The sequence below is a fragment of the Nerophis ophidion genome, linkage group LG05, assembly GCF_033978795.1.
Source record: "Nerophis ophidion isolate RoL-2023_Sa linkage group LG05, RoL_Noph_v1.0, whole genome shotgun sequence".
In the NCBI taxonomy this organism is placed as follows: Eukaryota; Metazoa; Chordata; class Actinopteri; order Syngnathiformes; family Syngnathidae; genus Nerophis; species Nerophis ophidion.
The window spans coordinates 13850257-13867756 of NC_084615.1; the positions used below are offsets into that span (position 1 = coordinate 13850257).

Sequence of the window (17500 nt, forward strand, 5' to 3'; positions counted from 1 at the left end):
TGTTTATAGAAGTCTTCCTTATCTTTCTTCAGTTTTATAAGTCTTTCTGTCTCAATGGAGATCTTCCTTTATCGCCCCCTGCTTCGATTGAAAGTCCAGTTTAGAAAACTGCTATCAGACCGCTGCTATCAGCTAGCTCGGCTCCTCAAGTGCAGGCGATGACAGAATTATCCTCGGACAACTCCCCCTCCCGTTCTGCTCCGTGGGTGATCTCTTTATCCCACCGCTGCCACCAGGAAGTGTTATAGTATTAATAATAAACTGGGCATTTAGGACTGGAACATGCTTTATTTCAGCCCGGTTGTTTACATAGCCAGCATAGAAGTAGTGGCGTTACATCCTGAAAGGTCCGGCGTGCCGCCCCCCGCGTCATATCCGTCCCAGCACATATCACGTCACTCATTGTCAATTCTTCTGCAGCCGAGTAGTCGCAAGAAGGATCACTAGCGCCCTCTACCACCAGGATGCCGGTGTCATTTAATGACTCATATTTGACACACGCAGCTACGGTATATTAATAAAACATAGCTGCTTACTGTTCTTTTTAGCATATTCAATAGCTTGGACCTTAAATCCGACTGAATAGCTCTTAATCTTCCTACCTTTATGCGATTTCAAATGATTGAAATCTGCCTCCTCCATTTTGAAAATGATGACAGGTGAAGTGTCACTCGTGACGTGACGAGTTTGACCCGGCGGAAATTCTAAGAATATACTAATTATTTGGTGAAACGAGTTTGACCCGGCGGAAATTCAAGGCAGGCGCATACTATATGCCCAGCAGCAATTCAAGGAAATACGGTAGTTCAAAGACTTTCTGCACAGTCAATTCCGACAGAGCTCCGAACTTCATATGACCTTCCAATTAGCCCACGTACAGCACGCAGAGAGCTTCATGGAAAGGGTTTCCATGGCCGAACAGCTGCATCTAAGCCGGTGTTTTTCAACATTTTTTTGAGCCAAGGCACATTTTTTGCGTTGAAAAAGATTCCGGAGGCACACCGCCAGCAGAAATCATTAAAAAACTAAACTCAGTTGACAATAAAAAGTTGTCGCAATTGTTGGATATGACTTTAAAGGCCTACTGAAATGAGATGTTCTTATTTAAACGGGCATAGCAGGTCCATTCTATGTGTCATACTTGATCATTTCGCGATATTAACATATTTTTGCTTAAAGGATTTAGTAGAGAACATCGACGATAAAGTTTGCAACTTTTGGAAGCTAATAAAAAGGGCTAAAAAGGTGATTGAAAAATCAATCACAGCTGGGTAATCCAATCACTTGCCAGATGTGCTTCGAGGCCGGTCTTTACACACCCCGCTCCGTGGCAGACCCACAGACCACGCCCGCCTCCACAACCTGCATACTGCCTCCCGCTGTTCCCGACATCTACAAAGCAACTAGCTACCGGCTGCCCCCTACTGATATGGAAGAGTATTACACGGTTACTCTTCCAAGCTCTAGACAGCAGCGACACTCATTAACAACACATAATTTGTACACTAAAGTTACTGGTTTGCAAACAAATATTTTCAACCCAAATAGGTAAAATTAGATAATCTCCCACGGCACACCGGACTGTATCAGTGGTTGGAAAACACTGATCTAAGCCATACGTCACCAAGTCCAAGTCCAAGCGTGGGAGGCGGTGGTGTAAAGCACGGCGCCACTGGACTCTAGAGCAGTGGAGACGCCTTCTCTGGAGTGATGAATAGCGCTTTTCCATCTGGCAATCTGATGGACCAGTCCGGGTTTGGAGGTTGAAAGGAGAACGCTACATTTCTGCATTGTGCGGAGTGTGAAATTTGATGGAGGAGGAATTATGATGTGGGGTTGGTTTTTCAGAAGTTGGGCTTGGCTCCTTAGTTCCAGTGAGTTGAGGTGGGCGGGGTTTGGTGTTAGCGGTTTTGTATAATGCAGCATCCCGGAAGAGTTAGTGCTTCAAGGGGTTCCGGGTATTTGTTCCGTTGTGTTTGTGTTGTGTTACGGGCCGGATATTCTCCCGAAATTCTTGTTTGGTGTGGGTTCACAGTTTGGCGCATATTTGTTACAGTGTTAAAGTTGTTTATACGGCCACCCTCAGTGTGACCTGTATGGCTGTTGACCAAGTATGCCTTGCTTTTACTTGTGTGCATCGATAAGAGCCGCATATATTGTGTGACTGGTTCCGACGTCCAGTTTGTACGGACGTGACAAGTGATAGAGGACGCTAAAGGCACGCCCCCAATATTGTTGTCCAAGTGGAAATCGGGAGTAATTCGGCAGAATGGTTGCCCCGGGAGATTTTTTCGGGAGGGGCACTGAAATTCAGGAGTCTCCCGGAAAAAATGGAGGGTTGGCAAGTATGGTTCTTAAGTGTCTTGTACGTGTTAAAGAATGGACAATAATAAAGCATCCTGAATCCTGATGGCACTTCAAGTTCATATGTGAGTAAAGGCAGGTTTTGGCCATTTTGTGTAGAAACCCTGTTTCCATATGAGTTGGGAAATTGTGTTAGATGTAAATATAAACGGAATACAATGATTTGCAAATCCTTTTCAACCCATATTCAGCTGAATGCACTACAAAGTCAAGATATTTGATGTTTAAACTCATACACTTTGTTTTTTTTTTGCAAATAATAATTAACTTAGAATTTAATGGCTGCAACACGTGCCAAAGTAGTTGGAAAAGGGCATGTTCACCACTGTGTTACATCACCTTTTCTTTTAACAACACTCAATAAAGGTTTGGGAACTGAATAAACTAATTGTTGAAGCTTTGAAAGTGGAATTCTTTCCCATTCTTGTTTTATGTAGAACTTCAGTCGTTCAACAGTCCGGGGTCTCCGCTGTCGTATTTTACGCTTCATAATGCGCCACACATTTTTTAAGGGAGACAGGTCTGGACTGCAGGCGGGCCAGGAAATTACCCGCACTCTTTTTTTACGAAGCCACGCTGTTGTAACACGTGCTGAATGTGGCTTGGCATTGTCTTGCTGAAATAAGCAGGGGCGTCCATGAAAAAGACGGCGCTTAGATGGCAGCATATGTTGTTCCAAAACCTGTATGTACCTTTCAGCATTAATGGTGCCTTCACAGATGTGTAAATTACCCATGGCTTGGGCCAGGGGTCGGGAACCTTTTTGGCTGAGAGAGCCATACAAGCCAAATATATTAAAAAGTATTTCGGTGAGAGCCATATAAAACAATTTTTTAAGACTGAATACAACAAAGTGTGAATTTTTAAGTAAAACCAACACTTTTAGAGTATAATAAGTATATCATTATTTTTTAATAACATTGTTATTCTGAAGCTAACCAATAATAAATAAAACAGTTCCTACCATTATTGCAACTTGTTGAACTGGTGCGGTAGAAACCGGATGGATGGATTAAAATGCATGAGAATGTTTTATATTTTGAACGTCATTTTTGACACTGTGATTACCAGCGGAATTATTCATTACTTACCGTGATTTATCTGTGATCCAGGTGCAGTCATCAAAAGAGCCACATCTGGCTCTAGAGCCGTAGGTTCCTTACCCCTGCCTTGGGCACTAATGCACCCCCATACCATCACAGATTCTGGCTTTTGAACTTTGCGTCGATAACAGTCTGGATGGTTCGCGTCCCTTTTGGTTCGGATGACACGATGTCGAATATTTCCAAAAACGATTTGAAATGTGGACTCGTCAGACCACAGAACACTTTTCCACTTTGCATCAGTCCATCTTAGATGATCTCGGATCCAGAGAAGCCGGCGGCGTTTCTGGATGTTGTTGATAAATGGCTTTCGCTTTGCATAGTAGAGCTTTAACTTGCACTTACAGCTGTAGCGACCAACTGTATTTAGTGACAGTGGTTTTCTGAAGTGTTCCTGAGCCCACGTGGTGATATCCTTTAGAGATTGATGTCGGTTTTTGATACAGTGCCGTCTGAGGGATGGAAGGTCACGGTCATTCAATGTTGGTTTCCGGCCATGCCGCTTACGTGGAGTGATTTCTCCAGATTCTCTGAACCTTTTGATGATATTATGGAGCGTAGATGTTGAAATCCCTAAATTTCTTGCGATTGCACTTTGAGAAAAGTTGTTCTTAAACTGTTTGACTATTTGCTCACGCAGTTGTGGACAAAGGCGTGTACCTCTCCCCATCCTTTCTTTTGAAAGACTGAGCATTTTTCGGGAAGCTGTTTTTATACCCAATCATGGCACCCACCTGTTCCCAATTAGCCTGCACACCTGTGGGATGTTCCAAATAAGTGTTTGATGAGCATTCCTCAACTTTATCAGTATTTATTGCCACCTTTCCCAACTTCTTTGTCACGTGTTGCTGGCATCAAATATGTTGTCTTTGTAGCATATTCAACTGAATATGGGTTGAAAAGGATTTACAAATCATTGTATTCCGTTTATATTTACATCTAACACAATTTCCCAACTCATATGGAAACGGGGTTTGCATGTGCTATCCTCCTTTCCCCGACACTCCTGAGCGTGCATGTCAGCTCTCTTTGATTGAACCCGCTCACCCAATGTATGTTTTTGCACCTTCCGCATGGCTTCAGTTTGAGGCTGGGCGTGGAACCCGTGACCCGGGCGCTGCAGAGCGGGAGCGTGCAGTCGAGCAGTAGGGATGCTAATCATTCAGTGCCCCCGAGGTCCAAATAGGGCCTCGGGAGCGTAACCACGTTAAAAAAAAAAAAGAAAAAAGTCCTGGCTCACATCTTCTTCCAATTGCCTGGGAATAAAAGCCCGCACATCTTCGCTCCCCCAGCTTGCCTGCAGGCTGCGCCGTCCACAGCCAAGCAGACTTTGCTTTCCATTTCAATCCAATTTCCTTGGTCTCGGTCGAGGGATCTCCAACCAACGCCGGGGCTGGGCGGGTAAAGCGCTGTTTGATCCCCGTTTCCAAAGGCGAGGGTGGTTTTTAAAGGGCTACGTTTGCCAGCTGAATTTCACGTTTGATAAAAATGTCAGCAGGCACGTTAGCCGAGCAGGAATCATGTCAGACATTCTTTTGCAGAACTCAACTAGGATCACAATCTTTCTGCTCTTGTCTTCACACTTTTGACTTTTTGTGCAGTTTTCATATCATCTTCTATTATTTTAAGGGTTCAAAATGTGCTTTTCAATGGACAGCATCTGAGACCCACATCACTTCAGTCACGTACACTTAGTCCGGTTTTGCTTCATTCCTGTGAGAATCCTGCGTGTGACTGAAGCTTTATGGAGTGGGAGTTGGTTGATTCAGGAATTCTTAACCTTTTTGACTTGGGGGCCCAACTTTTCCAGTTTGGGGGCTCAAATATTACCACTGCATTATAGCGATGGACAGTATGCCAGTATTTGTATAGTACCGCAATACTAATGAATCATATTCGTGTCAGAGTTTGTTGGTGACGAACCCCAAGATGCAGAGAAGGAGGCAGGCATTGCGTAAATCAACATAATTTATTTAAAAACTAAAACAAGAACAAACCAAAAGGGTACCAACAAAAGGCGCGCACGAGGCGGATAACAAACTTGGCTAAGAAAAAAAAAACACTTACTGTGACACGACGGAACTATGGCATGAGCAGAGTGAACAGAAGTAGACAAATCTACAAGCGACAAGACAGGTAGTGGTGACATCAACACCACACCACACGACAATAATCCAGCATCTAACTGGAGGACAAAACATGCTCAAATAGTGCCTGGCTGATTGACACCAGGTGTGCCCAGGTGCCAATCAGCCACAGCTGTGGGGAAACAGCACTCAGGGAGACAAACAGGAAACGGAAACAAAATAAGAGTGCTGACAGAAACTTAAGACAGGAAATACTACACACACCCACACACACACACAGAGGAAAAACTAAAACACAACCAAACTGTCAGGGGCAAGCCTGACAATTCGGGTGCTTTATTAATATAAAGCATCCCAACATACATATATACTGTATATACATACATACATATATACATCCATCCATCCATCTATTTCCTATCGCAGGGTTGTATGTGTGTGTGTGTGTGTGTGTGTGTGTGTGTGTGTGTGTGTGTGTGTGTGTGTGTATTTATATGTATAAATATATATATGTGTGTGTGTGTGTGTGTGTGTGTGTGTGTGTGTGTGTTTGTATGGGTATGTGTATACATGTAAATATATATATATATATATATATATATATATATATATATATATATATACAGTATGTATATATATATATATACATATATTAACACACATATATATATACATTTATGTGTGTGTATATACACATATATATATATATACATATATATATACACATACATACATATACATACACACATATATACACATATACACGCCTTGCTAAGAGGTGGCGACTTGTCCAGGGTGTACGCCACCTTCCGCCCAATTGTAGCTGAGATAGGCACCAGCGGTAGAATAAGCGGTAGAAAAATGGATGGATGGGATATACATATACACGTATACATATATATATATACACACATATATACATATATATATATATGTATATATATATATATATATATATATATATATATATATATATATATATATATATATATATATATATATATATACACACACACATACATATACATACGTACTTAACAAAAAAGGTGAAAAAAAGGAAAACATGTTTTATATTCTAGTTTCTTCAAAATAGCCACCCTTTGCTCTAATTACTGCTTTGCACACTCTTGGCATTCTCTCCATGAGCTTCAAGAAGTAGTCACCACAAATGGTTTTTACTTAACAGGTGTCCCAATTTTGATGCCTTCAGTGTGCCTACAGCATTTTTAACGAAATGAAAAACACAGCACTTTTTTTTTTTTTTACTGTACTAAACTATGGTGCTGTTTACAGTGATACACCGAAGTGTTGTTGATTGGGTGGGAGAGTGGCCGAGCGCAACCCGAGGGTCACTGGTTCAAATCCCACCTAGAACCAACCTCGTCACGTCCGTTGTGTCCTGAGCAAGACACTTCACCCTTGCTCCTGATGGGTGCTGGTTGGCGCCTTGCATGGCAGCTCCCTCCATCAGTGTGTGAATGTGTGTGTGAATGGGTAAATGTGGAAGTAGTGTCAAAGCGCTTTGAGTACCTTGAAGGTAGAAAAGCGCTATACAAGTACAACCCATTTATCATTTATTTATAGTAAAAAAAAATTTAAAAAAAGACTGTCAGATCAGGTGCCAAAATGTTACTGTAAAATTGCAATTGTTATTGAACAGTAAAAAACAAACAAATGCCAATTTTACGGTAAAATTCCGGCAACTGAGATGCCTTTTTTTTTTTTTTTTTTACCATAAATACAGGAGTACTTTTTTTCCATTTCCTGTAATATACACTACATTTTGAGCTGAAATTATTGCAATTTACCATATTTTACTTTTTAAAAAACCTACTAATAAAATGTATTAAAAAATGGTGTAATAATAGTACTCACTGTTAGAAGCGGCCCTCAGTGAAAATGACACCTCTGAACTGAAATAAGTCATCTTCTGTCGGGGAACCCTGTGTAGAAAAACAAAATAGAGCTGCTTTAGATGGACCAATGCACATTTTGAGTGCGTGTTTTACCACATTTACAGCTGGAAAACAAATACAAAAAATACAAGTTTATTTTGAGCGTCACAACAAGCAAATGACACCAAATAGGGAGTATTCATTTCCTGATGTAAAGTTATTTTGTGACGCTGCTAGCTGACTTCATTCCCCCACTAATAAATAAGCATTCTGTTACATATTTATTCTTATCTATTCCACAAGCGCAATAGTCAACATGTTGAGTGAAGTGAAGTGTGTCTTCATACTGTGCTTATTTATCCATGTGCACACATGGCTGACATGTGCATTGTGACACGTGCTACACGGAAGTGATGGATATGTCTCCCTCTGCTTACAGCCTTCAGCTCGCTCGTTGTCAGTGAGCTGGGTTTGATTAAAGTCAATATTCACGCGATATGTAAACGGGATCTGTGGATGTAGAGTCACACATGCTGGCTGATTGATGGAGGCAGGGTAAGCCTTAATGTGTGTGTGGCTGTGTGTGTGGCTGTGCGTGTGTGTGTGTGTGTGTGTGTGTGTGTGTGTGTGTGTGTGTGTGTGTGTGTGTGTGTGTGTGTGTGTGTGTGTGTGTGTGTGTGTGTGTGTGTGTGTGTGAATTATGCACAATGATTTGAATTTGGTCCCCATGAAGCATATTAACTGTTTTCCCCCAGGGTCCCCAGTAAGAATGATCAGCACATTACTTCATCAATCCAGAGATTTAAAGACATGTATGAGCTAACTGGGCAGTGGACATTTTACTCCATTTTTTTATGCCTCCACAACCTGTAGAAAGGGTGGTCCCCACAAGTCACGAACAAAAAGTTGGTCCCCACTCCAAAGGATAACCTGTGCGTGTGTGTGCCTGTGTGCGTGTGTGCGTGTGTGTGTGTGTGTGTGTGTGTGTGTGTGTGTGTGTGTGTGTGTGTGTGTGTGTGTGTGTGTGTGTGTGTTGGCAATGCTTACTTAATGGGGACATCGCTCTGTTTACACAGTCACCTTGAGGGGACCTCTGACGGTATGGGGACAAAAAAAAAACAGGTCCCCTAAAGGGAAACCTTTTTAAATGATTCTGAGGATCATGTCATATTCAATTTGAACTTTTTTTTTTTTTTTAGATGGTCCTTACTACTCACGTACAAATTTGTGTTAATTTTGCAAAATGATTTAAATGTGGTCCCCATGAAGCATATGAACTCTTTTTCCCCAGGGTCCCCAGTAAGAATGATCAGCACATTACTTCATCAATCCAGATATTTAAAGACGTGTATGAGCTAACTGGGCAGTGGACATTTTACTCCATCTTTTTTATGCCTCCACAACCTGTAGAAAGGGTGGTCCCAACAAGTCACGAACAAAAAGTTGGTCCCCACTCCAAAGGATAACCTGTGCGTGTGTGTGTGTGTGTGTGTGTGTGTGTGTGTGTGTGTGTGTGTGTGTGTGTGTGTGTGTGTGTGTGTGTGTGTGTGTGTGTGTGTGTGTGTGTTGGCAATGCTTACTTAATGGGGACATCGCTCTGTTTACACAGTCACCTTGAGGGGACCTCTGACGGTATGGTAAAAAAAAAAAAAACAGGTCCCCTAAAGGGAAACCTTTTTAAATGATTCTGAGGATCATGTCATATTCAATTTGAACTTTTTTTTTTGGGGGGGGGGTTTTTAGATGGTCCTCACTACTCACGTACAAATGTGTGTGAATTTTGCAAAATTATTTGAATGTGGTCCCCATGAAGCATATGAACTCTTTTTCCCCAGGGTCCCCAGTAAGAATGATCAGCACATTACTTCATCAATCCAGAGATTTAAAGACGTGTAGGAGCTAACTGGGCAGTGGACATTTTACTCCATCTTTTTTATGCCTCCACAACCTGTAGAAAGGGTGGTCCCAACAAGTCACGAACAAAAACTTGGTCCCCATTCAAAATGATAACCAGTGTGTGTGTGTGTGTTGGCAATCCTTACTTAATGGGGACATCGCTCTGTTTACACAGTCACCTTGAGGGGACCTCTGACGGTATGGGGAAAAAAAAAAAAACAGGTGCCCTAAAGGGAAACCTTTTTAAATGATTCTGAGGTTCATGTCATATTCAATTATCCATACATCCATCCATCCATCATCTTCCGTTTATCCGAGGTCGGGTCGCGGGGGCAGCAGCCTAAGCAGGGAAGCCCAGACTTCCCTCTCTCCAGCCACTTCGTCTAGCTCTTCCCGGGAGATCCCGAGGCGTTCCCAGGCCAGCCGGGAGACATAGTCTTCCCAACGTGTCCTGGGTCTTCCCTGTGGCCTCCTACCAGCTGGACGTGCCCTAAACACCTCCCTAGGGAGGCGTTCGGGTGGCATCCTGACTCATATCCTTTAAGTAGGAGGCCACGGGGAAGACCCAGGAGACGTTGGGAAGACTATGTCTCCCGGCTGGCCTGGGAACGCCTCAGGATCCCCCGGGAAGAGCTAGACGAAGTGGCTGGAGAGAGGGAAGTCTGGGCTTCCCTGCTTAGGCTGCTGCCCCCGCGACCCGACCTCGGATAAGCGGAAGATGATGGATGGATAGATGGATGGATAATTGAATATGACATGATCCTCAGAATCATTTAAAAAGGTTTCCCTTCAGGGCACCTGTTTTTTTTTTTGTCCCCATACCGTCAGAGGTCCCCTCAAGGTGACTGTGTAAACAGAGCGATGTCCTTATTAAGTAAGCATTGCCAACACACAAACACACACATATTCAATTAGAACTTTTTTTTTTTTTTAAATGGTCCTCACTAGTCACATATAAATTTGTGTGAATTTTGCAAAATGATTCGAATGTGGTCCCCATGAAGCATATGAACTCTTTTTCCCCAGGGTCCCCAGTAAGAATGATCAGCACATTACTTCATCAATCCAGAGATTTAAAGACGTGTATGAGCTAACTGGGCAGTGGACATTTTACTCCATCTTTTTTATGCCTCCACAACCTGTAGAAAGGGTGGTCCCCACAAGTCACGAACAAAAACTTGGTCCCCATTCAAAATGATAACCAGTGTGTGTGTGTGTTGGCAATGCTTACTTAATGGGGACATCGCTCTGTTTACACAGTCACCTTGAGGGGACCTCTGACGGTATGGGGACAAAAAAAAAACAGGTCCCCTAAAGGGAAACCTTTTTAAATGATTCTGAGGATCATGTCATATTCAATTAGAACTTTTTTTTTTTTTAGATGGTAAATGATAATGATAAATGGGTTGTACTTGTATAGCGCTTTTCTACCTTCAAGGGACTCAAAGCGCTTTGACACTACTTCCACATTTACCCATTCACACACACATTCACACACTGATGGAGGGAGCTGCCATGCAAGGCGCCAACCAGCGCACCCATCAGGAGCAATGGTCCTCACTAGTCACATACAAATTTGTGAGAATTGTGCAAAATGATTCGAATGTGGTCCCCATGAAGCATATGAACTCTTTTCCCCAGGTCCCCAGTAAGAATGATCAGCACATTACTTCATCAATCCAGAGATTTAAAGACGTCTATGAGCTAACTGGCCAGTGGACATTTTACCTCATTTTTGTTATGCCTCCACAACCTGTAGAAAGGGTGGTCCCCACAAGTCACGAACATAAACTTGGTCCCCATTCCAAATGATAACCAGAGTGTGTGAGTGTGTGAGTGCGTGTGTGTGTGTGTGTGTGTGTGTGTGTGTGTGTGTGTGTGTGTGTGTGTGTGTGTGTGTGTGTGTGTGTGTGTGTGTGTGCGTGCGTGTGTATTAACCATATTTAACAAAAGAAAGCTCGGCCACTTGTCAACACATTGTTGTCGGGGAATTATAACAATACAAATGAATTTTTTTTTAAAGAATAGCAGCCATGTTTGCTGGGGAATCTTCACACATAAAAACGAGGTATTTACAACAGTCAGAGGACATAAACAAAAAATTCCCACATACTGTGAACATAACACTGCTGATAATTGTGAGAGAATTAAACATGCAGCGTTTATTTTTCTGTGCACATTAAAGCATGAGAATAACAATTGGTTCCACTTTTGAAGACAGCGTGACCACCGGGAAGCTTTTTGCGTGGGCGTCACTGCCATACAACATTCCCACCGTCCTAAGTTTATGGTGTGGAGCTATTTTGACATATCCTCACAGTTTTAGTTTTCTTTTTAATATTTATTTACAGTTTTAAGGGAATCAAATATGTATTTTTGTATGCATTTTATGTACATAGCAGGAGGGTTCTGTTTTGGGGGTTTTTGCCATGAAAAAGGGAGATTTTGGGGGTTGGTGCACTAATTGTAAGTGTATCTTGTGTTTTTTATGTTGATTTAATAAAATAAAATAAAAATTTATTAAAAAAAATAATAAAATTTTTTTCTGCGGCCCGGACCACTGGTCTATACAGTATTTTGTTACTTTTATGTACGGTGTGTGATAGTATGTCTACTTGGACCTGGGAGCAATAAAGCTGGATTGATATCATTTACTGAAAGAACCTGATGACTGGGTTGCCATTTGAATGATATCAGTGGGTTGTGACTACAGATGTCTGATAATGGCTTTTTTGCCGATATCTGATATTGTGATATTATCCAACTCTTAATTACCTATGCCAATGTCAACCTATATATACAGTCGTGGAATTAACACATCATTATGCCTAATTTTCCCACTAGATGCATTAAAGAATGTAATAAGGTTTTCAAAAATAAATCAACACAAGTTATGGAAAAAAATGGCAACATGGCACTGCCATATTTATTATTGAAGTCACAAAGTGCATTATTTTTTTTTAAATATGCCTCAAAACAGCAGCTTGGAATTTGGGACATGCTCTCCCTGAGAGAGCATGAGGAGGTTGAAGAGTTAGTGCTGAAAGGGGTTCTGGGTATTTGTTTTGTTGTGTTTATGTTGTGTTACGGTTTATGTTGTGTTACGATGTTCTCCCGAAATGTGTTTGTCATTCTTGTTTGGTGTGGGTTCACAGTGTGGCGCATATTTGTAACAGTGCGAAAGTTGTTTATACGGCCACCCTCAGTGTGACCTGTATGGCTGTTGACCAAGTATGCGTGGCATTTACTTGTGTGTGTGTGAAAAGCTGTAGCTATTATGTGACTGGGCTGAAAATAATGACAAGTGAAGTGTCACTCGTGACGTGACAAGTTTGACCCGGCGGAAATTGTAGGCATATGCTAATTATTTGGCGAAACGAGTTTGACCCGGCGGAAATTCTAGACATGCGCTAATAAAAATGATATTGTGCGAAACAAATTTGACCCGGCGTGAATCCAGAGCCGTCGGTAATGCTAAGCATGCGCTAATTATTTTGCGAAACGAGTTTGACCCGGCAGTAATTCTAGGCAGGCGCATACTATATACCCGGCAGCAATTCAAGGAAATACGGTATGCACATTCAAGTAATTGGCTAAAAATATATTTTTATTCAGGTACAAGTTTGGTAAAACAAAGAAGGTGTTCTGATCCGCTGCCCGGATCATCACATATTCTAGTTTTGTTCCATTTTTTGTATCCCATTCTGTTGTTTGACTTCCTTAGTTCCCGTTTGTTCTGTCACCATGGTTGCATATTAGTTCCACCTGCTACTCGCGGTTAACGCACACCTGTTTCTCTTGATTACTGCTTTATTTAAGCCTGCCCCTTTCGTTCATTCTTCCTCGGATCCTAATTTGCTTACACGCAACAAGTGACGACTGCTATTCATTGTTTTCTACTCTCTAGCGTTCGCGCTACGCCTAGTTATCCCTAGCTCTCATGCTAGAAGTTTTGTTTGCCTTTTTGTGCCCTTGTGCAAGTTTGTCGGCTATTTCCCTAGCTCCCATGCTAGCGCCTTTTGTTTGCCTTATCTGCCTAGCACCAGTGTTTTTGTTCTAGCCTGTTTTATTAGTTGAATAAATCTTTATTTCTTACCTTACGCTGTGTTCTTGCCCGATCGCATCCACGAAAGAACGAATCCGGCATCACTATGCCCAGCAAGTCTCACAGAAGGCTCATTTGATTAAGAGGAGTGAGTTGTTGCTGTACAATGAGCATTGTTAGTTTATTGTGTTATTGCAGTAAAATGTGTGAGAAAAAGAGCATCTGACCTTCCCTTGGAAGCATTGAGAAGCATGATAAGAGCCAGACTTTCAGGTTTTAGGAAGAAGACCACATAATTGTCCTGTTCCAAATGTGACTTAATGAATGTTCTGTTTTACCTCACATTTATACTTCCTAAGGACCAAAAAGCCGCAAACTTTTTTTTGGTCTGACAAGTAGAAGGCTTTGAGAGGTTTCTACTTCCCTCCTGTGGCGAGAGGAGAGGAGAGAGGAGAGGAGAGAGGAGAGGAGAGAGGAGAGGGAGGCGATGAAGACAATGTTGTGTTTGCCCGCACGGGAAGACTGATGAGAGCTGATGAGAGCTGATGAGAACGTGGCTAATAGATGATATTTGTAAACTTCAGGTACCGTGAGACCCCGGCAGCCCCCCTGCCAGAGTCTCACAACCTTCTCACGTTAATGGAAATGAAGACCACATTGGCTTTGTGTGTGTGTGTGTGTGTGTGTGTGTGTGTGTGTGTGTGTGTGTGTGTGTGTGTGTGTGTGTGTGTGTGTGTGTGAGTTTTATGTGTGTGTTTGTGTTCGCTGATTGGATCTCATCTAAGTAGAAACAGATTGAAGAATGATAATTGCGCCTAATGGGTTGGAATTTGGAGAGCTGTGTCCAACAGCAGTCGCATCGCAGGGATTCTTCTCAGGGGGCTGCAGGTCAATTGAAAACACACACACGCACAAACACACACACACGTACGCATTCACCCCCCCACACACACGGGGGGGGTTAAGAGGGGAGGAGTATATTTACAGCTAGAATTCACCAAGTGAAGTATTTCATACATATATATATATATCAATCAATCAATCAATGTTTATTTATATAGCCCCAAATCACAAATGTCTCAAAGGACTGCACAAATCATTACGACTACAACATCCTCGGAAGAACCCACAAAAGGGCAAGGAAAACTCACACCCAGTGGGCAGGGAGAATTCACATTCAGTGGGACGCCAGCGACAATGCTGACTATGAGAAACCTTGGAGAGGACCTCAGATGTGGGCAACCCCCCCCCTCTAGGGGACCGAAAGCAATGGATGTCGAGCGGGTCTAACATGATACTGTGAAAGTTCAATCCATAGTGGCTCCAAGACAGCAGTGAGAGTCCCGTCCACAGGAAACCATCTCAAGCGGATCAGCAGCGTAGAGATGTCCCCAACCGATACAGGCGAGCGGTCCATCCTGGGTCCCGACGAGCGGTCCATCCTGGGTCTCGACTCTGGACAGTCAGTACTTCATCCATGGTCATCGGACCGGACCCCCTCCACAAGGGAGGGGGGGACATAGGAGAAAGAAAAGAAGCGGCAGATCAACTGGTCTAAAAAGGAGGTCTATTTAAAGGCTAGAGTATACAGATGAGTTTTAAGATGAGACTTAAATGCTTCTACTGAGGTAGCATCTCGAACTGTTACCGGGAGGGCATTCCAGAGTACTGGAGCCCGAACGGAAAACGCTCTATAGCCCGCAGACTTTTTTTGAGCTCTAGGAATCACTAATAAGCCGGAGTCTTTTGAACGCAGATTTCTTGCCGGGACATACGGTACAATACAATCGGCAAGATAGGCTGGAGCTAGACCGTGTAGTATTTTATACGTAAGTAGTAAAACCTTAAAGTCACATCTTAAGTGCACAGGAAGCCAGTGCAGGTGAGCCAGTACAGGCGTAATATGATCAAACTTTCTTGTTCTTGTCAAAAGTCTAGCAGCCGCATTTTGTACCAACTGTAATCTTTTAATGCTAGACATGGGGAGACCCGAAAATAATACGTTACAGTAATCGAGACGAGACGTAACAAACGCATGGATAATGATCTCGGCGTCTTTAGTGGACAAAATGGAGCGAATTTTAGCGATATTACGGAGATGAAAGAAGGCCGTTTTAGTAACGCTTTTAATGTGTGACTCAAAGGAGAGAGTTGGGTCGAAGATAATACCCAGATTTTTTACAGAGTCACCTTGTTTTATTATTTGGTTGTCAAATGTTAAAGTTGTATTATTAAATAGAGGTCGGTGTCTAGCAGGACCGATAATCAGCATTTCCGTTTTTTTGGCATTAAGTTGCAAAAAGTTAGCGGACATCCATTGTTTAATTTCATTAAGACACGCTTCCAACTGACTACAGTCCGGCGTGTTGGTCAGCTTTAGGGGCATGTAAAGTTGGGTGTCATCAGCATAACAGTGAAAGCTAATACCGTATTTGCGTATGACGTCACCTAGCGGCAGCATGTAGATGCTGAAGAGTACAGGGCCAAGGACCGAACCCTGGGGAACTCCACACGTTACCTTAACATAGTCCGAGGTCACACTGTTATAGGAGACGCACTGCATCCTATCAGTAAGATAAGAGTTAAACCATGACAGGGCTGAGTCTGAAATACCAATTCGTATTTTGATACGCTCTAATAAAATATTATGATCGACGGTATCGAAAGCAGCGCTAAGATCGAGGAGCAGCAACATAGATGACGCATCAGAGTCCATCGTTAGCAATAGATCATTAGTCAGTTTTGCGAGGGCTGTCTCAGTCGAGTGATTTGCCCTGAAACCGGATTGAAAGGTTTCACATAGATTGTTAAACGCTAAGTGCTCATTTAGCTGCTCTGCAACAATTTTTTCGAGGATTTTCGAAATAAAGGGAAGGTGAGACACCGGTCGGTAGTTTACCATGAGGTCTGGATCGAGGTTAGGTCTTTTAAGGAGAGGATGAATAACCGCTTTTTTTAATGCAACGGGAACAGTGCCCGAGGAAAGTGATAAGTTTATATATATATATATATATATATATATATATATATATATATAAATCTGCGTTCAAAAGACTCCGGCTTATTAGTGATTCCTAAAGCCCAAAAAAAGTCTGCGGGCTATAGAGCGTTTTCTGTTCGGGCTCCAGTACTCTGGAATGCCCTCCCGGTAACAGTTCGAGATGCTACCTCAGTAAAAGCATTTAAGTCTCACCTTAAAACTCTTCTGTATACTCTGGCCTTTAAATAGACCTCCTTTCTAGACCAGTTGATCTGCCGCTTCTTTTCATTTTCTCCTATGTCCCCCCGCCTCCCTTGTGGAGGGGGTCCGGTCCGATGACCATGGATGAAGTACTGGCTGTCCAGAGTCGAGACCCAGGATGGACCGCACGCCTGTATCGGTTGGGGACATCTCTATGTTGCTGATCCGCCTCCGCTTGAGATGGTTTCCTGTGGACGGGACTCTCGCTGCTGTCTTGGATCCGCTTTGAACTGAACTCTCGCGGCTGTGTTGGAGCCACTATGGATTGAACTTTCACAGTATCATGTTAGACCCGCTCGACATCCATTGCTTTCGGTCCCCTAGAGGGGGGGGGTTGCCCACTTCTGAGGTCCTCTCCAAGGTTTCTCATAGTCAGCATTGTCACTGGCGTCCCACTGGATGTGAATTATTCCCTGCCCACTGGGTGTGAGTTTTCCTTGCCCTTTTGTGGGTTCTTCCGAGGATGTTGTAGTGTAATGGTTTGTACAGTCCTTTGAGACATTGGTGATTTAGGGCTATATAAATAAACATTGATTGATTGATTGATTGATATATGAATAAGAGAAATACTTGAATTTCAGTGTTCATTTATTTACAGATATACACACACACATAACACGCAACTACTCATTGTTGAGTTAAGGGTTGAATTGTCCATCCTTGTTCTATTTTCTGTCACTATTTTCCTAACCATAAGCATGTACAGTAGATGGCAGTATTGTCCTGTTTAAGAGTGTCACAACATTGCTGTTTACGGCAGACGAACTGCTTTACGGTGGACGTAAACGTGACTGCTGTTGTTGTGTGTTGTTGCCGCGCTGTGAAGATGTTAATGAAACTGCCTAACAATAAACCCACATAAGAAACCA

The 17500-nt window shown here is 42.6% G+C and overlaps 1 long non-coding RNA gene across 1 annotated transcript in view; it reads right to left on the minus strand.

Moving 5' to 3' along the window:
* The window catches only part of LOC133552696 (uncharacterized), a 90481-nt gene that overhangs the window by 51210 nt on the left and 21771 nt on the right, over positions 1-17500 (minus strand). The window contains exon 2 of the long non-coding RNA XR_009806750.1: positions 7430-7497. This is a non-coding gene — a long non-coding RNA (uncharacterized LOC133552696). The remainder of the gene's footprint in view (positions 1-7429; positions 7498-17500) is intronic.